Source organism: Meriones unguiculatus, chromosome 1, assembly GCF_030254825.1.
Source record: "Meriones unguiculatus strain TT.TT164.6M chromosome 1, Bangor_MerUng_6.1, whole genome shotgun sequence".
Taxonomy (NCBI): Eukaryota; Metazoa; Chordata; class Mammalia; order Rodentia; family Muridae; genus Meriones; species Meriones unguiculatus.
In genome coordinates this window covers 177,086,485-177,113,055 of record NC_083349.1, presented here as the reverse complement: position 1 = coordinate 177,113,055, position 26,571 = coordinate 177,086,485, and the positions used below count along the sequence as shown (strand labels likewise).

The 26,571-nt window shown below is 42.2% G+C and overlaps 1 long non-coding RNA gene across 1 annotated transcript in view; it reads right to left on the bottom strand.

The window, feature by feature from the left end:
- Positions 1-12,006, bottom strand: part of LOC132652360 (uncharacterized) — a 68,838-nt gene extending 56,832 nt beyond the window's left edge. Inside the window, exons 1-2 of the long non-coding RNA XR_009589871.1 lie at positions 11,900-12,006; positions 33-167 (exon numbers count right to left, since the gene is read on the bottom strand). This is a non-coding gene — a long non-coding RNA (uncharacterized LOC132652360). The remainder of the gene's footprint in view (positions 1-32; positions 168-11,899) is intronic.
- Between the last annotated feature and the right edge of the window lie 14,565 nt (positions 12,007-26,571).

Below are 26,571 nucleotides of genomic sequence, written 5' to 3'. Positions count from 1 at the left end.
TAGATATTCCAAGCATGAGTCTCCTACCTTACCTTTGTCAGGGACATTCTTCTCTCTGTAGCCTTAGGTCTTTGAAGCTTCTATCATGGTCAGCTTTTGTCTGGAGATGACACAATGGCAGGTAGCTGGAATGATCTGGTGGCATCCAGAAAGAGAGTTGTAGCCATCTGGAAGATGAGAGTGGTTTGAGAAGGTTAAGTTTTAAAGCTCTTCTTTCACTTAGTAATATAAAGGGGTAAAGAAAAAGCCTTCAAGCCAGGAAGTGGTGCCCCACACCTTTAATTCCAGCACTTAGGTGACAGAGGCAGGCAGATTTCTGAGTTGGAGGCCAGCTTGTTCTATAGAGTGAGTTCCAGGACAGCCAGCATTACACAGAGAAACCCTGTTTCATAAAACCCAAGAAAGAGAGAAAGAAAAAGAAAGTAAAGAAAAGAGAGAAAAATAAAGAAAAATAAATAAAGATAAGGCCTACATAAACATAAAGTAATCATGGGAAAATCTCAGTTCTACAGAAAAATGAAAAGTAAATTTTGAGAACCTTCACCACCCTCTTTCCTTAGCCTAGTGTCCTTTCTTCTTTTTCAGTTCAGTCACTTGTTTCAATTTATATGCACAAATTAAACAATTTCCTCTTTAACTCCTCTTTGCTTCATTCAGAAACTGCATTGATTGACTTTCCAGGAAAAGAAGCTGTGAACGTGTTTACATCACTGAGATGGTAGAAACCTTGAAAGACACAAAAGAATGATCCGGGGTGATGTTGTGACTGTGTGGAGAAATATCTGCATGAGATGGAGACTTGAGACCACACCTGCATGATGGCCTCAGTCATTTGAAAGCAGAACAAAGAGGCATCTGCAGGCATCAAGAGATACCGAATCAGTCACAGAGCCAGACAGTCTCAGGCGGCCCTTTGACAGCTCCAGTGAAACCAGGTCAAAGGCATCCGACTGGCTCTGTAGACAGAGGAAATCAATAATGCTAAAGAGCAGTGTCTGGAGCACAAAACAGTCATAGCAAACAGATGAAATGGCTCTGTGCTCAGGGTTCCTGATAGAAACCCTAACATCTGCCATCTTGACATTATTACTGTGATGCCTATCCATGAGAGGGGAAAACAAGCAAGAGGTGTGGGGACAGAAGTGGCAGGTGCCAAGGATGATCATGCAGAAGTCCCAAACAGGTCCTTATCCATCAGGCCAATCCAAGAAGAAAACACTGTCAGACATGGGGGGTGGTTTGGAGGATAAAGCTTTTACTGTGGAAGTGAGAAAAACTGAGTTCAGACACCCAGAACCCTTGCAAAGCTGGGCACAGAAGCATGTGCCTATAATCCTGGTGCAGCTATAGGGAAATGAGAGGCAGAGACAGATCTGCTCAAAGCTCACGGGACTGCTATCCTGGTATACATGATGGCAAACAACAAGAGATCCTGTCTCAAACAAAGAAGGCAAGGACCTACTCCTGAGGTTGTCCTTTGACCTCCACAAGTGTGCTGTGGCATGTAAATACCCATACACACACTAACATGTTCACAAATCTCACATGCACACAAGGGGGGTTTAGGAATAAAAAGATGATAAAGGAGGTAGAGAAAGAAGAGTAAGAAGGAGACAGGGGTGAAAGAGAACATTGAAGGACATCAAAATCACTGGAGATAAACTATAGCTTAACCTCAAAGGAGATTTTTAAATGTAGCTAAAAGAAATTAACACTAGAAGAAACAGAAAGCTAATTCAATTCCAAACATAGTTATTATATATTTGTGACATGAGCCAGATGTACTTTACTTATAAGGAAACTGAGGCTTAGAAAAGTTCAGTCACTTTCTTGGTATCATAAGATCTCCTAAATAATAACACCAAGACTAAAGATCTGCATCCAGTCCAAAGCTGTATATTGTTGCCCCTCCCAGGCTCATTCATGCAGGCCTGCAGCCTTTCTCTGGAGATCACTGATGGGCCTCTGCCTGTCTAGATCCATGGAGATAGGAGCACATGTCTTCAAAGGCAACTGAACTTCCTTCGAATTGTGTGGAGGCATTAAAAATGGGCGGTAGAGAAAGGCAATGGTGGACCTAAACGTGATCATATGATCTACCTTGCATGCCTAAACCTGCTTAGAGAAGGGAGGTTGTCAAATAAGCCAGTGGATTTTAGTAGGAATCACCCACTGCCCCTTCCTCCCTCCGCCTTCTCCACCCCTCACTCTCTAGAAATGTAAATAAGATAGAAGGCATGGAGTTGCTTGCCAATGCGTATATTAACATGAGGATCCTGCTTGCAGGGCCCTTCCACCTTTCAAAAAGGTAAAATGGCACGAGCCTACACAATCCTCTCCACCCATTTCACAAATAGCTCCCCGGTGGTAACAACAGAAAAAATATATAGGTGGCCAATATTTATCTTGTTTTATTCATGTTTGAAAGTTAATCGTGCACCTTAGGGTTGAAGCTGAGGTGTGCAGTACAAGCATGCAACTGAGTTGCTGCTTGCTTTCTTGTAGCTGGTGGAGCATAGTTGAACGTAATCCATTTTCCAAGAACGCCAATCTCGTTATGTATGGGTTCAAGGCCATGCTCATGGGACTCTCAAACTCAACTGTATTCTGCACTCTGCTATTGGTTGTCTTTAATGACTCATGCCCTTACATCACCTCTGCATTGACATTGTATTGACATAGCTCAATTCAGTATACGGTCTCAAAATTAAACTGAAAGACTATGCTGAAATAAAAGTATATTCTAGGAGTTAACCTTTTGCTCACACTTTTTTTTTTAATAATAAACGTATTCATTTAATCAACTTACATCTTGATCATGGCCCCCTCCCTCCTCTTCTCCTGTTTGCACCCTCCCTCAGCCTTCCCCCTTTCTCCCCTCCCTTTTCCTCAGAAAAGGGAGGAAGCCCACCCCTTAGAAGCCCACCCCAGCCTACCAGGTAATATCAGAACTTAGTATATTCTGTCCTATCGAGGCCAGACAAGGCAGTCCAACCAGGAGAAAGTGCCAAAAGCAGGCAACCAAGTCCATGTCACATATGACCCCCACTCCCCTTGTTGCTAGGGGACCCACATGAAGACCAAGCTGCCCATCAGTTACATATGTATCATTTTTCCCATGCTCTTAAGCTAATTGGTTTGGCTTTCTTCTCTGCCTTTCAACTACAGTTAGAAAAGGAGGAAATGCCTTTCTGAGTACATGAAAGTTTGAGTAGGTGAATCCAGATTTCTAGAGAAGGAGATTTAAGATTTAAGATTTGTGATTTAAGATTTCCAGAATTAATGAAAGAATTTCATGCCAAAGGGTGATGGATAACTAGAAAGGGCTCTAAGGTGAGACATTATGCATTGACCGATTGGTCCATTTTGGGGAAAAATAGGTAAAGAAGACAAAGAACAGACCTACAAGTCTTCCAAAAAGCAATAGAATCCTATTGGTTACTGAGCTACTATGGGCTACATCCTAGCAGAGGTTCTAGGTTATATCCATACATGGTCCTTGGTGGAGTGTCAGTCTCAGAAAAGACTCCTGTGCCCAGATATATTTGGTCCTTGTGGAGCTCCTGTCCATTCCACGTCATACTAACTCCCCCTTCTTTCATATGATTCCCTGCACTATGCCAAAGGTTTGGTTATGAGTCTTAGTATCTGCTTTGATACACTGCTAGGTAGAGTCTTTCAGAGGCCCTCTGCAGTAGGCTCCTGTCCTGTTACTTATTTTCTCCTACATCCAATGCACATCCCATTTGTCTTTCTAAGTGAGGATTGATCATCTTACCCTGTGTCCTCTTTCTTGTTTATCTTCTTATGATTTCACATAGTAAGGTGAACAGGGACTATTTCTGACAGGGACTCAATGGCAGGCTCTTTGACCTCCCCTCCCCCAAGGGAGGAGCAGTCCTGCTAGGCCACAGAGGAACTTTGCATCCAGTCCCAAAGATACCTGATAAAACAGGGTCAGATGAAAGGGGAGGAGCTCCTCCCCAATCAGTGGACTTGAGAAGGGGCAAGGAGGAGATGAGGGAGGGAGAGTGGGATTGGGAGGGAATGAGGGAGCAGGATATAGCTGGGATACAGAGTTAATAAAATGTAACTAATAATAAAAATAAAAATATATAAAAAGAAATAAAAAAGGAAATAGAATCCTGGATCTGCCTCTATGGAATATTAAGGAAGTCATTTTACTGCACAAAACCCCTTTCCTTTCCTTCTTTCCTCCCTTCCTGTCCCTTCTCATCCTTTTCTTTTCCTTTTCTTCCCTTCCCTTTCTTCTTTCACCATACCCCCTCTCTCCACACTGCCTCTCTTTTTCTTTTTGTAATGTTAGTTATCATTAGGTTTCACATATGCTAGTGTCTACCACTGAACTATACCCCTGGCCCTTTGTAGCTTTAAAATAAAGCTGATGCTACCAACATCAAAATGCCATGAGGACCATGTGAGATGGTATTCACTGTACCAGCCTCACTCCTGGCACATCTACATTCTCACTGAGGCTTGCTTTCTTTCTCAGGCCCTCTGATGGAACTCTATAGATGCTGTACTCATGCTTGAATGGGATGGAAAAAGAACGTGCCCAGTGACAGTAACCAAGAGGAGAGTCTGTCAAGAAAGGAAAGGAACATCAATTTTTTTTTAAAAAAAGTCTTATTTTCTGCACCTTTAATTATCTGAAATAGGTGATTTATAGCTTGACTGTTTATAATTGTGGATACTCTCGCATCCATAGCTGGGGTAGTGACATTTCCAACAAAGAGCGCCCGAGAACTGTAAGGCCGGATGATGATTTCTTTATTACTGTGTATGATGTTGTGTACCAGATCTCCATATTGTGTTCAGCAGAGCTGCTCACAACTGCTCAGGCCCCACAGATGCTCTCCACTTTCATACTGCCCTACTTTCCCAGAATTTCTGCATCTCCAGGGCCATTACAGCCTCCTGGCTCTCTCACACTTATCCTATTATGCTATTATCTTGTACCCAGCACTGGCTGTTTATATTTTCTCCTTTATACCACAATATTACAGGCCCAGAGCTCAAGCTCTTTGTTGGTTTCTGTCTGCTCATTGTTTGTGTAGTTTAGTGGGGAAAGGGAGATGTGGGGATCTGTGAATGTACATAGTGTCAGAGGAGACACAGTGCAGAGCCTTTCAACAAGAACCAAGCCTCCTCATTAGAAACTGCAGGCAGAAAAGGCAAAGCAGTTCTGTTGAGACAGTAAAAACCCAGCCTTTCCCGTCTCCTCAGAGCCTGAGTCAGATACAGTCCAGACTGAGATGGGAAATACTCCAGCAGTGAGCAGAGATATTAATACCAGGTTCTTTCACCTTCAAAATTAATTTTAAAAAAACCCTTACTTTGGGAAAGATGGCTTGGTCTGTAAAATACCTGCTATGCAAGTACAAGGGCCCAAGTTCTCTTAGCACTCACCCAATACACACACATGCACACACGCAAACATAAACATACACATACACACAAACACATATCTACACACGTACACACACATATACATACACATACATAAACACACACATACATACACATGCACACAAACACATATCTACACATACAAACAGACACATACATACACACATACACACAAACACATACATATACACATATAAACATACATACACATGCATACACACACATACATACATACACACACATGCACATGTATCTTTGTGATATGAAGTATTAAAAGCCACAGCCTCTGCCTATGTATCTATTTGTACACAGACAGAAGTCAATGGTGAGACACACACACACACACACACACACAGTATCTTGGTAGTATGAAGAATTAAAAGCCACAGCCTCTGCCAATGTGTCTGTTTGTACAGACTGGATAGGAGAGAGGTCAAGGATGGTTTAGATTTCGATCCCAGCTTTCAGGGCATTTTGATTTGCAAGCCCTAGCTGAGTCTACAGCACAGTAGCTGTTCCAGCAGATCAAGCCTTCAAGCCCCCCTCCTTCACCCATGAAAGTAACTAATCCTCCTGTTTTACACCGGTTTAGGGAAGAGAAACAAAGTGCGCACAAGCTTAGAACATCATAGCTGGTCCATATCCAGGGCAACCAGTATTACATGTCCTGCTTCTTTCTTCAGGACTTAGCTTGGACATCAACCTATCAACCACACAGATTTATTTAATTACATGGTGAAGTCAGTGGCCTGTCTTTACAAGTAAATTGAAGCTTCCACAGAGCTGGAGTTCACGCTGTCTCAGCTCAGGAACTTGAACTCAGTAAATGTTAGTAGATTTAAGGGAAAGTGGAATGTGAAACCTGCTCCACACTTAGTGAGTTCAAAGTAGGATCACTGCTGCTTTAATTAAAAAGCCTAAGCTGCACTCGTACCAATTACCATTAATAATGATCTGTGTCTGAGTACAAAACAATGGGGGTAGGGCGTGAAGAGAAAGAGAAAGGACAACCAGAAAAAGAGACAAACTCCAATATCCCGTGCCAAACAGCAATGTCCTGCCACCTATCTTAGCTGAAATGTTCACAGAAAAACAAATAGACTTAACTGCTAACTGTGAAGATAACAAAGGAAAAACATGTGCTCTGGGGGAAAGACAGAAGGACCATCCGCTTGCACAGCTAAGCTGGAGTGATTCTTCGTCCTCTGACCCGTTCAGATGGTCAGTGCCGCTCGCTTGAATGAGGAAACAGATGGAAGACTGGTGTGTGTTCTTCTGGATTGGTGAGCTGGTCCTAATGAGTATCTTTGTTTCCAGGGCACCTATTACCTGTGCAGAGCCCAGAAGCAGCCTAGGAACTAATTCAGATCAGCTTAGCTGCAGTTCGATCAAGTCTGAGCCACGCATGATAAAGTTTGAATCAGATGCCTGTTTTGAAAGATGCAACAAGCAGGCGGCTTTAAAAGGAAGGAAAGGGGCATTGGCCTCTATTCTGGGAGGGATAGTGTCTTGACCTCTCCTCAAAGGAAGTCTTATGTGCAGACCCAGGTGCTGTTGAGGGGGGGCCAGGGGGGTAAAGGGAGATAAAAGGCTTTCTGGAGACCCTCTGACCCCAGCCCTCCCACGGGAAATGAGCGAGGAGGCTGCTGGCTGGCAGACAAGCAGGTGTACCCTTAAGAAGCCATGGAGATTAGCTGGGGCTTATCCAAACCTCTGCAGGAGGCAAATCTCTCCTGGCTCCCCCAGGAGACTTGAGCACTCACTCTTCTGGCATCAAATAAGCCAGATGCAGAATGGACGTCAACTTGGCCTTTTGTGAATCCAGAGACCCCTGAGCAGGCATCTGGACACCATCACACTCACCAGGGCCCCAAGGAGAGTGAACATTTGGAGAGATGTCAAGGGAAAGGAAAAGAGGGAGAAAGAAAAAGCTGAAAGGCAGGAGGATCACAGACTGATGAAGCCTCATTCACATGTGTTAGGATCTTGGTCTCAGAGCAATCCTTTGCTTGCCAGGTCAGACCAGATGCAGTGCTCTCAAAAACATGGCTTCTAAGGAGAGTTAAGTGCTACCTGCCCTCTAGCAAGGATAAAACTCAGCGCTCAAAGGATGAGGATTCCTCTTTGAGTGTGTGGGAGGGGGGTCCTAAAAGAAGGAAGCAAATGAGCAATTCCAACAGATTGAAGAGAGGAAAACAGGTCCCCACCCACAGAAAACATGTCAACCTGGCATAATGTTCAAGGCCACTAATGTGGAGGAAAGAGTGTTGGCCCTAGATCACCAGTTCTTCTGCCTGTAATATCAGCTGTGTAACCTTGAGTGAGTCATGTGACCTCTCTAAGAATCAAGCATCTCATTCCAACAATGACCCTCCATAGAACTTTCTGAGCATTGATAATTTATACAAGTGTTCACTTAGGAAGAAAGAAAAGGTTCTTCCCCATTTTGCTCTCTCCTAAGAAGGAGAGAAAATACAGTGTAAAAAAATGTTCTACATGTTACATAACAACACATGTAAAACAATATATTAAATCTCATCTCATCCTTTTCCTGATAACTTACTTGCTATGTGATTGGCACCATAAAAAAATGGCCTTGTTGTCACCTCAGAAGGCCCCAGTGATTGTCATGGTAGAAGGAATCCAGGACACAGATAGCAGAGCTATGCTGGAGATGATAACTCTAGTTGCCTTTCAGATATGATTGAAAATCACCAAGGAAACACATGGGTTTTGTAGGGCTTGAGCATGAGCTAGTACCCATAATCTTAGCTAACACTGTAACTGTGTCAGTCAAGCTTCCATCACTGTGACAAAATATTTGACACGATCGACCTTTAAAGGTAAGGATGTCTTTTGGCTAGTGATCTCATACGTGTCTGTTCTGGTTATTTGAACTGTTGCTTCAAAGCACATCATGGCAAAAGCCTGTGGCAGAACATACAGTCACATCATCCTGGCCAAAAGGCAAAATGAAGAGCATAGTCTCAACGTCTCCTGCAAGGACATGTCCCCAATGGCCTAACTTCCTTCCGCTAGACCCTACCTCCTAAAGGCTCCACCTCCTCCCAATTGGACCACAAGCTGCCAAGCCAGCCATCAGCACATGGGCCTTTGGAGGAAACTATAACAGGAGTGAGTTTTCTTGTTTTCAACTGTCTGTGCCACCCACATATCCATTTATAAGACAATTTGCTCTGGAGTGGCTGAAAGTTCAATGTCCTTGATTTCATAGTAACAGCAAGTATAATAGTGATTGTGTTCTGCTTTCAGCCTCCACCAGCTCTTGTGGGAAAGGTGAGGCCATAAGCCAGAATGCCAAGTCATAGACTTCTCTCCATGTAGCTCTCCATCTTTCCTGGGATAGAAAGGTTCTTTTGTGAAGCCAAATCATGTTGAGTTTTAGCTTTGAGTCTTCCCATAGGTGGCTGAATTTTGACTCTTCTTAAACCTGATCTATCAGCAGCACCTAAGTTTCTGCGGTTTTTGGAACTGGAAGGAAGCCCATACTCAAATCTTCCCTTCTTGCTTTATACTGAAAATGGAGAGAGGTTCAAAGAAGTGAATAACTTCCCCAAGGCCATGAGACTGATGTGGCCAATACCCCACTTAGTGATTCCCTTCCCTAGTGGTGCAGGCAGAGTTTTAGGCACCTGTGGAGATGAAAGGAACAGTCTTGCTGCACAGGCGTTGTCATCACCACAGAACTGAGTGTGTGGACCCTATGATGAAGGGACTCCCAGCCAGGTGCAACAATGTCCAAACAGCCCATTAAGAGATTCCTATAACATACAAAAACTATCCTTTTAATTCAGAGATTTCTTTGGGATCCTCAAATGTGGTCACCTTTCATGAAGATACTGTAATCATTATGAAGATGGGAAATTATCATTTGACTTATCCTCATAATAGCTTCTAAAGGAGTTCTATCCTGCTGTAATTTGCTGAGGGCATGTTTCAGTGCCAGATTCATGCTCAGGGCTAGGACTACAATGTTCATCTGCAGCTTCTAAGCTCAGCAAGTTCATTGCCTGGACCTGGGTTGGGATGTGAAAACAGGGTGTCAAAGGATAGACAGAAGAGCTAAAACTATCAAACTCTTAGAAAAAGGGGGACTTCCTGGCAATGCATTTGTAATGGTATCTTATATATAACCCCCAAAGCACAGACAACCAAGGACACATTAAATAAACGAGACTCCATGAAAACTTAAAACTTTTCTGTGTGTATCAGGGTAAGAGTCAAATGGGAAAGACAACTTGCTGGATAGAATATATTTCCAAATCATGAATCTCATAAAAGGCCTGAAATACAAAATGGATTGACATGTTCATCTACAAATAAACAAGCCAAATTCCAAAATAGATATGGGACTTGACCAGACAATTCTCTGAAGAAAATAGAAGATTGACTCACCTGAAGTGATGGTGACATTAATAAAATGGATATTGTCCAGATCTGATGGTAAAAGCCTGCAGTCCCTGCTACTTGGGAAGACCGAGGCAGGAGGATCACAGGTTTAAGGCCGACATGGGCTATTTAGTGAGACTGTCTCAAAAGAAAAGGCAGGAAAAAAAAAGGGCTGGGGCTATATAGCTCAGTAGGAGAGTGGTGGCAGGACAAGAGGGAGGAAGGGAAAAAAGGAGGGAGGGAAAGAAGCAAAGAGAAGAGCAAGGGAAAAAAACAGTAGAAGGAAGGAGATCAAATATACAATGTGACCCCACTCTATGCCATCAGGATATCCACATTAAAAACAAAAGAAAACAACAAACAGGAAGTAATGATAAGAATATCAAAAAATTAGAATATTTAGTGAGTGTGAAACAGCACAGCTGCGATGGAAAACAGGGGTGGAACTTCCACAAATTAAAACTGCAAGAAATGCTTGATCCTTCATTACCATTTCTGAGTATTTATCCAAAAGAGCTGAAACTGGGAAGTCAAGAGGATATCTGTGCACCCACATTCACAGCAGAATTATTCTAACCCAAGGAAAGAAGTGAAAAAAAAAAAAAAAAACATGTCTAGGGGCAGATGAATGAAAATTTGAAACATGCTAAAATAAAATAGTGTTCAGCCTTTAGAAAAAAATTTAAAAACTGTGGCATGTGTCATGGCATGGATGGACCTTAACGACATTATTCTTATTGACAATAACAATCAACAGATAAGTGATCCATTTAGATGAGGCATATAAAGAAGTTCAGACACATAGGGACAGAGAGTAGGAGGGAGGGTGCTGAGGTCTGGGAAAAGAGAGAGGAAAGGAATTGTTGTTTAATAACTACAAGTCGGCTTTGCAGATGAGAAAGGCTCACGGGTGGCTAGAGATGACAGTAACTCAATGACATGGCTGCATTTAGCACGACTGTACTTTCACTTCAAGCCGGACAAGAGGGTAAATTTTATTTTAACAAACACACACATTGGAATTGTCATCCAACATAGGTCTCCAGTGAACAGCTAGTTCTGTGAGGATTCACCCAAGACACGCAGGAAAAACCCTGTCAATAAAGAAATCTCAAGAGTCGGTGTGGGTCTAGAGAGACAACTCAGAGGGCAAAGCGCTCAGTCATAACCGTGAGTACCTGGCAGAGGGCATTAGGGGGATACACGTGGTATGAACCTCTGGCCTCCATGCATACGCAAACATGTAACACCCACACAAGAGACAAGTACCTATAATCCCAGCAGTGCTGGGGCAGGCAGAACTAGGTAGACCACTCCCGGCCTGTGATTACTGAGTACCCAGGCAGCCGAATTAATGAGCTCCAGGCCCAATTAGACACATTGTGTCAAAGACCAAGGCAGAGAGTAAAAGGAGAATGTTGCCAGTGTGAAACTCTGGCCTCCATGCTTACACAAACACATGAACATGCATACCACCCAAACATACATAAACACACACACACACACACACACACACACACACACGCACACACACTCTTGTGAAATTATGCCTCACTACTTACTACACACGAAAATAAAGAAAGCCATGCGGAAGAGTGCTGACGGAGCGCCTGTAAGTCTCTGAAGACCAAGGTTTTGTGTAGAGCAATGGTTCTCGAGCTGTGGTTTGTGACCAAACCTCTCTCCAAAAATATTTACATTATAATTCATAACAGTATCAAAATTACAGCTATGAAGTAGCACCACAAATAATTTTTATGGCTGGGGCTCACCACAACATGGGGAACTGTATTAAAGGGTTACAGCATTAGGAAGTTTGAGAACCACCAGTCTAGAGCTTAAGAAGCCAACAGTGTTAAAACTCCCTCTTCTTAAATGCCTTTTCATATAGACTAGATACATTAGGACAGACAAGCATGCTATCCAGCATTGACTTCTGCTTCTGTCTGCTGAGAGGGCATGCCTCCTGTCTCCTGGAAGAGCCATGAGGAATAAAGTCAACTCAAGCTGTTTGGTTTTGAAAACAAATGTTAGCCCGTTGGGGGGGGGAAACACTTACCAATCTCTTCGAACTTAAGAGCTCCTGTAGTTCTCAGTTGTTTGCCAGTAGGTCTCCTGGAACATCACAGTCCCGGAAAGCCGAGGTCACTCCATTGCAGGATTCACTAAGAATAAATACAAGAAACCTGAGTTACCTGCAGTAAGGGTACAATGACTTCACGAAGGTCCTGACATTCATGTATGTCCTCTCGCATAGTCAGTGGCCTTAAACAAGCTAATGTATTTTTTGTCCCCAGTATGTAAACAAACTCCTTTGAATATCTTCCTTATGCTGAGTGCTGGGCTGGGCTTCAGGAAGCCAGACAGCCCCTACATTACTGAACTCTACATCCTGAAGTGTGAGAAACCTAACAAAAAACTGTCAAGGCCACAACACAGGCTACATTTTAGGTGGATGTACCTGCACGAATGGAAGCACACAGTTTTTTTTTTCCCTGTTCACTATGATCAAATGAGACAGTGAAGACCAGCAGAAATAAGAAGTAAATCAATTATCCCACCCATGACTGTATGCACTTCACTTGCTGTTTTCAACCCATGCTCCCTGATGCCTGGTGTCTGGGCTTGGGTGTAGCCCAGAGCTGAGGCTGAGATCATACAGGCTCCCGTTCCTGTTCATGCTGTGAGCCTCCCAGCGGAGAATTCCCCATGCCCTGGCTTCAGAGGACACAACCCTTCCTTTGATCAGGAAGGCAAGCAAGCAGCCAGGCAGTGTAAACAGCAAAGGCGATCACTACCAGTATCCGGACGGCAAGGTTAGCTGTATTGTCTTCACGAATTAAAAATGATATATCGCAATGATTACACGGCTCCTCGTGGCCTGACATGCTGGTTCAGTCTAAATCACAGACTGATTCAGACACCCAAACAAATTAACACATGTTTCCTGGCGGTACAAAATTGTGTCTGTGTGTATGTGTGTGTTCAAACCACTATACAACCGCATCATCAATTAAATATTTATCAGACTTCCACTGACCTATGAAAGTCATCATCCTCCAGCCCTCAGAGTATCATGGCTGGCTGGTTTCAAAAGCTAGCTTGCAGCCTTGGTCAGCGGAACACATTAAACCTTCTCTGTGAAAAGCTCTTGCTATCTTTTGAACTGGATCCATACCCTGGGCTGAATGGAGCTTTTAGAACCAGTGAGAACCAGATGGCCCTCCGAGATCATTTTTGAATGTTTGGATCTGAGTCATTTGTATGCAGAAGGCTTCACAAAATAGCAATCTGGGTGGCAGGCTCCAGGCTGGGTCCAGCTTTCCAGACAGCCCATCTTTGCCTACAATTGAGAAGACAATATTGTAAGGTTTCACAAAAATATTGCAGCGTTTATCTATATGTGTAGCATCAAATACATAAAGTACTCTTGTCAGGTTGTCATTTCTGTGGGTGTTCTCACAGCTCCCCGTTCTCTCCCCTCCTACCCACCCCACTCCTTTTCCACCTATAATTTTTCTTTTATCACAAGCATGGAGCCAGCTTTGTGAACCAGCCAGCGGAGGGTACTACGTATGTTACTGGTGCAATAATCCAAACCACAACAAATACTGAGCTGAGAAGATTTAGATTAATTAAAATGGGCTCCGCTCATATTGTGTTCTGGGAGCTCCTCTTTCGCAAAGGAAAAGCTGTAGGATAGAAGAGAGGGAAAATGAGCAGGTCCACGGGGCCTGCTCATCAAAGAGGAAAGGCAAGAGTCTTAGTCTGATAGCAGGAGGCCAAGAGGTGGAGCAGATTCAAAAGTGGGAAGTGATCCAAATTAAGCAGTAAGCTTAAAAGCCTCTAGGTGTTTACTGTAGAGAAAACAACTTATAATCACACAAATATCAGCACATGGATATTATCAGAATCTTATTTACAGTCACTCCTAACTGGGAGTAATCCAAATGTCCTGTAATCCACGAATGGAAGACCGGGTGCAATGTCATTACACAATGCCATACTATTGAGCTATAAACGGGAATAAATTCTAGCTGGATGTGGTGGCTCATGCCTGTAACCCCAACACTCAAAATGCTGAGGCAGGGGATCAGCATGAGTTCAAAGACCAATGTGGGAGATGTAGTAAATATCTTTCTAAACAATAATGAAAGAACTTATTGACACATACAGCAACTTGGATAAGTCTAAATGACATTGGATTGAGTGGAAGAAGCCATCCACCCTCACCCCCAAGAATGTTCCATTTTTAGGATTCCGTTAATAAGGTATTCTCAGCAAATCTGAGGCTGTGAGAACAGGACACGGCAGAGGTATGTGACTACAAAGCAAGAGGTGTGGGAAAACATTTGGGAATGACGAGCGTTCGGCATCCTGCTCTGAGTGACAAGTCTAAACCATAGAACCATATACCAAAGAATATAAACTTCATTATGTGCCAATTTTAGAAGTAAATTTTTTAAAGAAAAAGTAACGTGTATCTAAAATAACTGCTGCATATATATAATATCAGATGGTTATGTTACAATTCATAACAGTAGCAAAATTATAGTTATGAAGTAGCAATGCAATAATCTTATGGTTGGAGGTCACCACAACACAAGAAGTTATGTTAAAGGGTCACAGCGTCAGGAAGGTTGAGGACCACTGTTCTCATCTGTCCTAAGAGGATAAGACTGTATTTCACATCTATAAAGAGTGGCACAGATGATTTCCTCCCCTCCAAAGCACCCCATTGGCATCCATATTAAATTCACCATGTCCCTCAGCTTATAGTCCTTGTTGGTATTGGTCTTGGGTAGATCGCTTATCAATTCCTGCATTAGTTTTCCCATCAGCCATCCCTTAGTCAATGATTAGAAGGTTCACTGAAAAACTCAGTCCAGGAATTTTTGCCTGTTAGATTTCTTCCATTGGGTAGCGCCGAGGAAAAGAGACTGTGTTATACCGTATGTATGTGGTTTTCTCAGATCCCACAGTATGTGATAACAGTACTGGCTGAGAAGCTGAGTTCTGGGTATGGGTCCAGGTTTGCTTCTAACTAGATGTGAGACTTTTGGACACTTCCTTTTCTTTCCTTCATTTCCTCTACAAAGTGAGCTGGCTATGTCAGAAGACCTTCAAAGGGACTTTCCAAACTGACATTTTTACACTTCTGTGTTTAAGCCTAAGTGTAAATGAAAACTATATGCACAAAAGAATCAATAATTTCAGATTAGTTCAAGATTTCTGAGAGTCTACTCTTTTCAGGATACATAATAGCCAGAAGAAAACTAAAATAATCAAGAAAAAAAAAGAACTACCTTAAGATTCACAAATGGCCCTAAGATAACAAAAACAGTGAATGCATAAAAACATCCACATGAAACAGTGCCACATTCAATGAATAACCACAGTGAAAACTTTAAAATCAAATTAAAATGGAAGATGGGGGGTGGGCTCACGCCTTTAATTCCAGTACTCAGGAGGCAGAGGCAGGTGAATCTTTATGAGTTTGAGGCCAGCCTGGTCTGCAGACTGAGTTCCAGGACAGCCAAGGCTACACAGAGAAACCAGTCTTTAAAAAAAAAAAAGAAGAAGAAGAAGAAGGAGGAGGAGGAGGACCCTACCTTTAAGGACACATAACCTAACCAATCAGAATAAGATTCTGGGTAAAATAAAAATAAGTGTTAAATTCTAGTATACTGACTGAAGCCCCTTGAGGCTTTTATTTGACCTCTCAGAAACCATTTCTTCTTCTACAAATTGGGGGTGATAATGGCTCTGGCTGTAAGTGAAGTACAAACGGCAAGGTACTTAGTTTTACTATTCAGGCACTTATATCATTATTCTGACCTATTGACATGTTCATACCTTTTTGTCATTCATTCCCATCTTAACTCCCTTCACATTCCCAGTTGGCTAATGCTGTTAGATGCAAATCTAGTTCCCCCTTTCCAGGAACACTTGTTCCCAGCAGCACAGCTCTGCATTGACTGTGGCTTTCTGTTGGCATTGCTGAACACCCATTTCCGTTTCTACAGCTGCACAACTGACTTGGATATCTATGCCTTGAGGTGCTTCGAAACGCCAACATTTTATACTACAGTCTACCTACCTTCCAAGAGCACAAATCCTACACCTATCAAGTAGAACCCGGAATTTTACTCAGACACCTGAATCTCTTCTTGGATTCATGTTGGTCACTTTAACTGGACGTTTAAGTATTTATAATGTTTCCTTTCCACTGCACCGTCCTCCAACCCATCCTGTTCTTTTTATTCCTTGTCCATCTCTCAGGCCCGTCTTTCCTTACCTCCATCATCACACCTAACTTAAGGATTATTGATGATGTTATTCAGGAACTGTCAATGATAATTTGTCAATTGGCACCTGTTTGATGAAAACTTTTTCTTAGTACAGGCATGGAAGAGGCAATGTTGAAAATGTGAGAAAAAAAGATGCAATATATGTACATCTTGTATATAAATATATGCTATATAATCCACTATATAGAATATTATTTATTATATAAAGTGCATGACCTATTATATATTAATTTATTATAATATATAACTTATATATCAAACAAATATATATTATATTTACAATGCATGGAAAATAAAATATGAAATATATGTATACTATATACTATGTTATAATATATATATATACATAAAATAAAATAAAAAGTGCTCACGGAACCTGTCATCTGTAAAAAGATGATGTTGAATTAAGTCCCATTTTCACAGTAGCAGCCCATAGACACTTCACAGGGCTAGGAAGGGTATCTGGAGGGGACAATATAATTTGAATCTTATATTCACTGACATTATGCTCGTGCTTGGGACTCAAAGGAGTAAAAGACAGTGTCTATATTTGAAAATATCATGGTCTAGTTTAGGAGGCATGCAGGAGGTTAAACATACCACTTATGGGGTAGAATAGGCAATAGCCATAATAGAGACATGGAAACTTATCCAATAGTCTGAAAGATAAACCTTTATTCCTTTGAGAGAGTCCAGCAAATGGAGCTAAGCCATTTGGTACTGGTGGTAAAGGGAAGGAGAACCCGGTGAATAGAGTGGTGCTTAGATGGTAAGGCTTCAAGGAGCCTCACTGGATATAAGCATTGAAGGTCAAATAGACTTTCCCCAGGCAAGGACAGAGGGAGATGAAAACAGGAAGGAATTCCATCTCTCAGTGGCTATTTGCCTGTGCTGCTGGCCATCTGCTGTACATCCTGGGACTTCAGCAGGTGCAGTCAAGTTACTAGATATGGTGGATCAATCACTGTTGCGGTTTCTCAGATTACGGATCTGGATCAGCATTTTTTTTTAAAGCTACAATCACCAGATACAATGACCAAATTGACATGTGTCAGAGTAACTTTGTCTAGTAATTTTTCAAAAGTATTAAGAGGCTGTAGAATAAAATTTAGGAAAACTCAAGGTGCTGCTTACTCATGTAAAAAGTACACAGAGGGATGGACCAGTGTCGCATGCATTCATAGTTACATTCTTCTAGAAAACATAGCATCGCTTTATCCGTCGTGCAAATACTTATCTTCACCTAAGTAAGCCTCTTCTTCCCTTTCTATCTTTCCCTGACCACCCTCCACCTGTCAACCCACAAGCCTAGTTCCCCCAAGGCTGAGAACATGCTTCTTCTCAAGCCTCCTCTCCTGGGTAAGCCACTTGTCTTGCCTCACACTAGCTCAAGCCATGACCATCTGCAAGGAGAAGCCTAGTTCAGTTAGGAGACTTCTCAGTTGCCAGATTTATGCAAATAAACTCAGTCTCACATGAATACTCAAATAGAAGTTATCAATATATTCTGTGGTTTACTTCGAGCAGTAATAACACCTGCGATGTTTTGAAAAGCGCTCTTTTTACACACATGCTTCCATACGGGGCATTCCCCATTATCTAGCCATTCCTGACTGCTGGGTACATTTAGCTGATGTCACCATCCAAACATCCAGTTAGGTGCTGAGCAGCCAAGAAAGTAAGTTTTCTAGATGTTGGGGAATCACATTAGCTTGAGTTTTAAACAAAGAGAATGTGTTCAACAGTGACCCAGTCATAAACTGGGAAGAGAGGCGGAAGGTCTGGCTGCCATCATAATACATGATAATAGAGACATGAAGAAACTTGAAAGCCTTTCCAAGATCATCTACTTTGAAAATAGTTGGAGTCAGAAAGTAAAGATGCTTATACTTCTTATTTAAGGTAAAAGTCATGGGACCTGAATGAATTTCACCTCACGTTTGTGGTTTTATGTAATGGTGCCAAGAGTATTGGTTGTGCTATAATTCTGTACTCAAGCCATTTTTTTTCTCTTGTTAGTGACTTTTACTTGTATGATTAGTTATAGTACAGTATTTTAAAGCTCTCAAAAGAATGGAATGAAATTTAAAAATTAAGATAATAGTCTGTATTGGCTTTGTTGTTGTTGGCGAGGGGGTCATTTGCTTGTTTTTACTGAGATTGCTTTTAGCCCAATCTGGCCTTGTATGCACTCACAGCAATCCTCCTGCCTCATTCTCCTATGTGCTGATATTACAAGGGTAAGGTACCATGTCCTGCTCATAATATTATTATAAAAGCTGATGCTAGGTGGGGAAAAAAGGTTGGCACATTTTTGAGTGATTGCAGTTGTTGATCTTTGTAACAAAAAGTCACTGGCACCAAAGCAAAAAAAAAAAAAAAAATACAAAATTACTTGTCAGGAAAGGAAAGGATCTATACCAAGATAGCAGGACCGAGAAGTCTCACTCCTGTGTCCCTCTCCCTGATGTCCCTCTGTCCTACTTTCTCAGTTTTACATGAGAGAAAAAGAAATCTTGAGGACTCTTTAATGTGTGTGAGGTACACAAAGCTCGGCTCTGTGCCAGGAAACTAGCACGGCATAGCAAATATTTGTCAAATTTTAACTTATGTATTTTACTTAATTGATGCACAAAATTGTTTATTTTCATAAGGTCTCCTGTGATACGTTAATATATAATATATTGTGAATGTATGAATACGGGTATGAATATCTCCTTAAATATTTGTCTTTCTGTTTCAGTGACAGCTTTCAATTTTTTTTTCTAGTTGTTTTGGGAACTTGAACACATTCTGTTGCCTGTAGTTTCCCTACTGTGCCGAATAATGCTAGAACATATTTCTCCTTTCTAGCAGAACCTCATTTGAGTATGAGTTTTTTAAGAGCAGTTTGGGTCTTTGATCACACTAACTAGCCTGCAGCAGCCACTGGACTTTGAGAACTAATGCACTCTGGGCCAAGAAGCCGCTGGCAGGAATGGGCTCAGTCTCAGTTCATGACTCAGCACACAACACATTTCATTAATACATGTTCCTGTGTGAGAATGTTACAGGAGCACATGTGCACATGTCTGTCTGTGTGTGGAGGCTTCGGGACGGCATTAGGGATCTTCCTCAACCACTCTGAGGCATGCAAGGACACAGAACATCTTAGCAACATGCTTCCTATGATGATGTATTTGACAATCTAGGTCCCTCACCTGTAGGTACTGTGACTACACACCCCTCTTCTAACAACTTACTTCACAGCCTAGAGCTGCCCACCTGCAGTGACAGACACCCTCCTGAAACAATGGAATAAGTTTCTATTTCCCTTAACAGCCATCAAGTATGGGCATTTCAATTCAAGCATTCCCAGTTGTATCTCAGATTAGAAGCAATGAGGCCAATATGGTTTGAACTAATTTCGGGTAGAGGTCTAACGAGGCAAATTCTACCCTCTGAGTGAGCTGAACTTTTTGAGAGAATTCCCATTTGTCACCTTATACCTATGCACAATTGAGCATGCATACGATTAAAAGACAGGTGCGTTGTGCGAAGGGACATACCCAATAAGCAGAATCTTACATCATCCAAGCCAGTCAATCAAATCAGATAACCACGCATGCCATGCCCCTCAACAACAAACTCCCCTGTCTTTTGAACTCTTCATAAAAGGAAGCTGCAACAACAGAGGTCCTTGGTCACTCTCCCCATCAGGTAGACCATAATGACTGTCTCTCTCAGGTGGACTACAGTCACTGTTTCCCTCAGGTAGACCATGGTCAGGCTCAGCAGAATACTCTGACCCATACTATCACTTTGCCTTTGAATAAAGTTTTCTTGCTACTTTGCAATCTGTGTGTACCTTTATTACAGTTCTTAGTTCTTTGAATAAGAGACCAAGAACCTTGTACCACAAGTTCCAGACAGTGGCCACTGCTAACAATGCTCCTTCTTTCTTTTCTTCCTTCCTTCCTTCCTTCCTTCCTTCCTTCCTTCCTTCCTTCCTTCTTTCTTTTCTTTTCTTCTCTTCTCTTCTTCTTCTTCTTCTTCTTCTTCTTCTTCTTCTTCTTCTTCTTCTTCTTCTTCTTCTTCTTCTTCTGCACAGCCTCTCACTGAACACTCATATTGGCTAGAGTACCTGGGCAAAAATCCCATTGTGTTGTGCCTCTTACCTTCCAGTTCTGGGATTATATGTGTGTGCCACTGTGTCCAGAATTTTACATAGGTTTCCATCTCCCAAGCCCACCACCACGTGTGACTTGACTGTGGGTAAGCCAAAACTCCACTGAACCCCCAGTTTCCCTTCATGTATACCGGGGGAAAAAGGCTGTGAAGATGAATTACATTATCATTGCTACATGACTTTGCAATGATAATAATAATAGATTTCCTTTAATAGACCATAATAGAACAAACATCTTAATTTTTTAGCTTACGTGTGTAAACAGCCTGGCTTCCCTGGCCAGTGATGCTGGTGTTTTTGTTGGGTACCATTTCAGCCCTTTCTCATCAAAGGCTGAGATAAGTGCCATGAGAGGCTCCCAAATGGCACAGGCTGATAAAATAAAGTGCAGAGGGAAGAGATGCTATAATGTGGTTCATACAAAGGCTGGTGAGATGGCTCAGTAGGCAAGAACGCCTGCCACCAAGTTTGATCCTGGCACTCTTCATGGTGGAGGGAGAAAACCAACCCCTGTAAGTCATACTCCAAGCTCCACACTTGTGCTGCAGCATGAGCCTTCTCCACCCCCAAGTAAATTAATGAAATGTTTCCTATAAATACTGCATAGTGAATAAATGCATATACATTATATAGGTGCGTGCATTCCAGTATCATCGCATTTTGTCTTTTATCACATGCTAGAGAACATTATAATCCACTTAACAAAACAACTGTCAAGATTGTATAATTATTTTCAAAGACGTCCCAAAGGTCTACGGGTTGCCCAGGTAATCTGTATACAGGGATTCGTGTGTATGTACCCCTAGACGCCAGCCTGAAACAGCAGGGAGCGAAAAACAAACTTTTACCAAAGCAACATCTCTAGATAGCATCCTCACTTCTCACATTTGCTTATTTATTTTTTTAAACTCAACTCCTTGGCCACCGAACATCACCTCCAAGTGCCACCACTTTGCTGAGCCAACAACTCGCTGGAGGTTTTCTGTTTATGTCCCCACAAGCCACAGAGACATTGTGCCACTTCAGCCAGTTGGCACTGATAACAATTACTTTTTGAGCAAATGAATCGTACTTCTCTGGCAACTAAGATCTCTACACCACAAGTGAAATTATGTGAGCTTGGATCTGCAGGGGCTCCCGATCCTTTGATAGTGGAGAGCATGCTATTCGTTCCAAAGGACAGGCCACCTGTGTCTCCCCTACTGGAGGAAGAAAAAAAAAGTTTGGATTCGACTTGACCATGCCAGGTGAAACTGGCAGAGATGGGGGGATTCCCCAAGAAAGATGTCTAGTGACACTGGTCATGACTGTCCTCTCTAGGTTTCACTGAGAGACCTGCCTCAGTGAATGATGTGAAGAGCAGTGGAGGATGAATCCTGATGTCAACCTGCATGCACATGCAAACGCACTCACATACTACATCCTCCTGCACACAAGCATAGGCATGTACAGTAAACATGCAGAGAGAAATGAAAGAGAACTGTCCAAGTCAGGAACCTACATGTTTTAAAAGCTTGGAGTTAGCCAGACGTGGTAGCATGCTCTTATAATCCCAGTATTTGAGAGGCTGAGGCAGGGAGGATTGTCATGATTAAGAAGGCAGCTTGGGCTACAGGATGAGATCCTGTCTCGGTAAATAAAACCAAAACCAGTTTTATAATCTACTGAAACAACTACAGAGATAGTGTAGCATACATTGATCAACACTTAACCTTGAATCTATACGTTTAACACATCTGGGGATCAGTCTCGACCCTAAACTCAGTTACTTCTTTCTAGTTATCCCAGAAGTTAAACATCTCTAGAGGGTACAGGCCAGGATGGGTTTTCTCCCCGTAGGCATAAAAACATCTTCCAGCTCCATGGGGAACTGAACTACTTGACAATGAGCTAACAGAACTTTCCACAGCTTCACTCCTACGGACCCAGGGAAGTGAACCCACCTCTGTGGCTTTTCCAGCAATATTTACGTGGAAAGACAGCCCAGCTTCACATTTCACCCGTCTCAGATTTTTATCAAAGTAGAACTGAAGAGTGGTACACACGCTCTATTTCTCTCTAGCTAAAGTGCTTTGAAGAAGCTAGAGAGACCAACTTCCGACCTCCCATAAAAACTCATTTGTTTAATTTTGACTTTTGAACCAGAACCAAACGACCATTCAATAATTCAACCAAATAGATATAGGATGCGCAAGATGTAGCTCAATGGTTGTACCCTAGCATGTTCAAGGCCTTGGCTTTTATATAGAGCAATATTTTGTTTTAGAGCCAACTAAACATTTTTTTAAATATCTGTAACTACTATATCACAGGTAAATTGTCCTTGCTCACAATGCCTAGTCTAAAGCTGCTGCTGCAAGGATCACACAGGCTACAGACACACACTGGAAATTCAACAGTGGCCTGTCAGGGTGGCCACAATTAAATTCAGCCTTGCATTCACACTACAGCCTGCCCTGCATTTCTTCCAGAAGTTTGGTTTTGTATGGCCATTTCAACCTGTCTCTCCACAAAAGGACAACAAGGTAGCTGAGTCTTCAATACTGGCACAGAGAAGGGAAAGAGAAAAGATGCACATGCCATTCACCAAACTTTGTTCACATGCACAAAGTCTCACACTTGAGACCTAGGTGGTTTCCTAAGGAACCCAAGAGATTTCTCCAGACTCACACTAACAAATGGACTGTTATCATTACTTGGAAAAGAAAGACATGAGTTTGTATTAACCAGCAACCATCCACCCACATGATGTGGTATTAACTGAATGGCTTCTAGAAATAAAGCATGGTCTCTGCATGTAGATACAGCTACCTTTGACTTAAAATACATTTTAGAAATGAAATGCTGGAGATTTAGCAAATTCTTAAATCAGACTCCAGCCAGATTGAGGGGAGAAAATAGCCCAAAAGTGAAAATAATTAGATTATTATTATTATTGTTATTATTATTATTAATTTTTATTTTTTTTTTACTTAGATAGAACTTTGGAAGTAAATGATAGTTATCCACTTGGAGCCAAGTGATTTTTCTAAGCTAAAACTTAAGTTTGTGAAATGCATGAACGTACTTGGTAGCTAAATTATTTGCATACAGAGTTGATATATAATCCAACCTCTGAATTAATGTATATGGGTCATCGTGAGTTGATTTTATTCATTTGAAGAGATAAAAACTGTATAAAGTAGCAGATTGAAAACCCTAACACTCACTCTCTGTCAAAGACAAATCTACATTAAGTTCCTGGGAATTTCACTTGGGGGGTGTGACTCAGGAACCCTTGAAAACTTTGCGAGTTATCAGGAGTTGACCTGTTCACAGAAGATAGTCACTCATGCATGAATGTCATCTAAAACAGCAGCTAAGTTTAAGGTACAAAACAATAGAAAATCAAGACAGGCACCTACACAGTCTCATGTTTTGTTGTTGTCACTGTTTTGTTTTTGTTTTTGGTTTTGGGTTTTATTTTTGTTTTGTTTTTTTTTTTTTTTGGTGACTTCATTCATTAAGTTATCACAGAAATTTCATGCAAACTTAGATGACACAATAAGACAACCACAAATTCAGACTGAACTGATTTCAGAGCAGAACACACACAGCAGTTCTGTCCTTCCCTAAAATTTCCATATAGGTGTGCACAGAACCAATAAATAAGTAAACAGAAAGCTTGACAGATGAGGAAGCCCCTTCCCACTATTTTAAAGATTAAAAAGAAACAACGCACGACAGGGATCGTGACAGAAGAAACTGCCTTGGGCAGGGAGGCTGAGACGGGTCTCCACTGCATCCCCCGGCCATCTCCACCAGAATCTCCAGGCTTACTCCATTTCCTAATTCTGTGGACTGCACTGCTGAGCTGTTTATTAAAACAGTGTACAATGAAAACATTCCATTCCTCTATTCTATGAACCCCTGTAATTTTCTCCCTCCTCCTGGACAGAGGCCACGAGGACAGGAAAGCCTCAGGAAAAAAAAATTAAAAAACCAAGCAGTGAAAGCAAAGAAAACAATAGACAACCCTGGCTTTGACAATGCCTTCCCTCAGTCCCCTCTCTATGCCTGCTGTGACACTGGCATTCAAGAACAAGGGTGGCTGCCATCTGATGCATGGACAATGAATTGAGAAATACAAGGCAGAGAGGGGAAAGGGAAACAGGATGAATTCTGAGCTAAGACGCTGGGCTCTCACCTTGTCCCGGTTATTATTATTATTATTATTTTGCGAATAGTCTGGATGGAGGCGTCCCGCAGAGAAGAAAAAAAAAGTGTCTTGAATTGCTGGATGATTCTGAAGCTTTCTGCATTTGTGGATGCATTTTAGAACTATTTGCAGGGTTATTCTCTCTCTCTCTTTCTCTCTCTCTCTCTCTCTCTCTCTGTCTCTCTCATCACAACCCTCATCACACTTCTATTGGTATGAAGACCGTCTGTCTGCCTGTGTAAATGAGGCTGTGTGTTCCTTAATATTTGCATCAACACACACACCCGCATGCGTTTCTGACCTAAGGAACCTATCACAGGGACTACAAATATCAATTAGTCAGCAACAACTGAGGCTTTCAACGCCTCCAAAGGAACAAAGGTGGAAAGACACACATACATTCCAGCAGCTGGATCACACAACTCACAGGCTGCACACAGCAGCGCCTCTCTCTGTTTTCCCTCCTACTTACCCCTCAAATCTATGTCCTACTCTGGTTATTAACAGACCAGCTGGGTAATTAGCTGTGGCGCATCCACGAACGCGTGTGTTTCTTGGGCATCGTTGGAAATAAGACATGTTAAACTGAACTAAAAGCAAATGCCTCAAATACAAACTCGAGTTTTCAATGGTGTATTTGTTCCTTTCTCCATTTTAACCAGCTGTCACAAGGAACTAAAAGTAACTCTGTGCCTAACGTTCTTTGTCTCAGAGGCTCCTGTGAAAGAAGCTAAGGAAATTTAGCAGAGAAGAAAAGCGAAAGAAAACGTTCAGCTTCAAGAAAAGCATCCCGGGAGGCTCATTCTCCACAGAGAAAAACACTTCAAGATTTACAGTCAGCCTAGATTTTGGCTAAGGTTGCGTGTGTGTTTGTTTTGGAGAAGGGTGTGACTTTTGGGGTGCTTAGTTGCTCGTGGAGAGTAACAGCTTATGTTGGACACGCCTGTGTTAGCTTCTGCTGGATCGATTCTGAGCTCACTCACCAGTATGAAATAAAAGAATTCTTCTTATCTCATTTCACAAAAAAAACCTCCACATAACCTTTGGGGCAACAAAGCATTGTCTTCAGTGACCAAAGGCACAGGAATACTGCTAACCTGAAAACAGGAGGAGAGAGAGAGAGAGAGAGGCTAGGTAATAATGACTCTCCCTCACTTCCAGATTTCCAAAGGAACAGCATGCTCTGGAGCTGTGTGTGTGTGCTTTGTGTCTCTCCTTTCTCATATGTGGGAAATAGGATTGCTTCCACTAGTACTGCCTGTTAGCATGAAAATCATTTCAGACTACACACAAAAATATCTTGATGTTCTCTCACTCTGTACAGCAGACAGTCTCACCTGGAGACATTTTTTTCCAGCCAGGATGGAGTAGGGGTACAGGCAGACACACAGCATCCTCTGTGGTCCCTCTACTCTGATCGATCTCTTTCCTTGAAATCACCACTCTGAAGAGCCATGTCTGTTTTCTGTCCTCTTGAGCACAATAGCTTAACAATAATGTCTCCCCTTTTAACATGTGAGGTAGCCTCAGACGCTAAGAAATTTGGCGCTGACATTCAGAGAGACTGCAAAACAACAAATCATTAAAAAACTGTTTACAGAGACAGGGAATGAGAGTCTAACAAGCTTTCCTAGTGAGAAGAAGTGTTACAAATCCGGGAGAGAGCATAGAGCAAGGGTAGAGAGGGGCTAAGGAACCCCCTCAAGCCCTGAGCACTTTGAAAAAAAAATCAAAAAAACGAAAAACTTTAACAAGATTGAGGAGGAGAAAGGAAATGTGCAAAATAGCCAGCGAGGTGACCCACCGTCCTGTGTGCGCCTTGTCTCTTGCCGAGGGGAGTAACAGCCACAGCAGTGACATCGGAGTTCTAGCGGGTTAGGTGCCACCTCTGCCCGGCGCTCTCTCCCTCCCCGGCAGGAGAGAAAACCATGCCCGAGACAGAGAAGGAGCAAGCAGGCGCCACCTCCAAGTCACAGACCCCATCAGCACCGGCTGGTCTCTGAAAGCCTTGGATCAAGGGTCCCATTCAAAGGCAACGAGGAAGCAGACAGGGG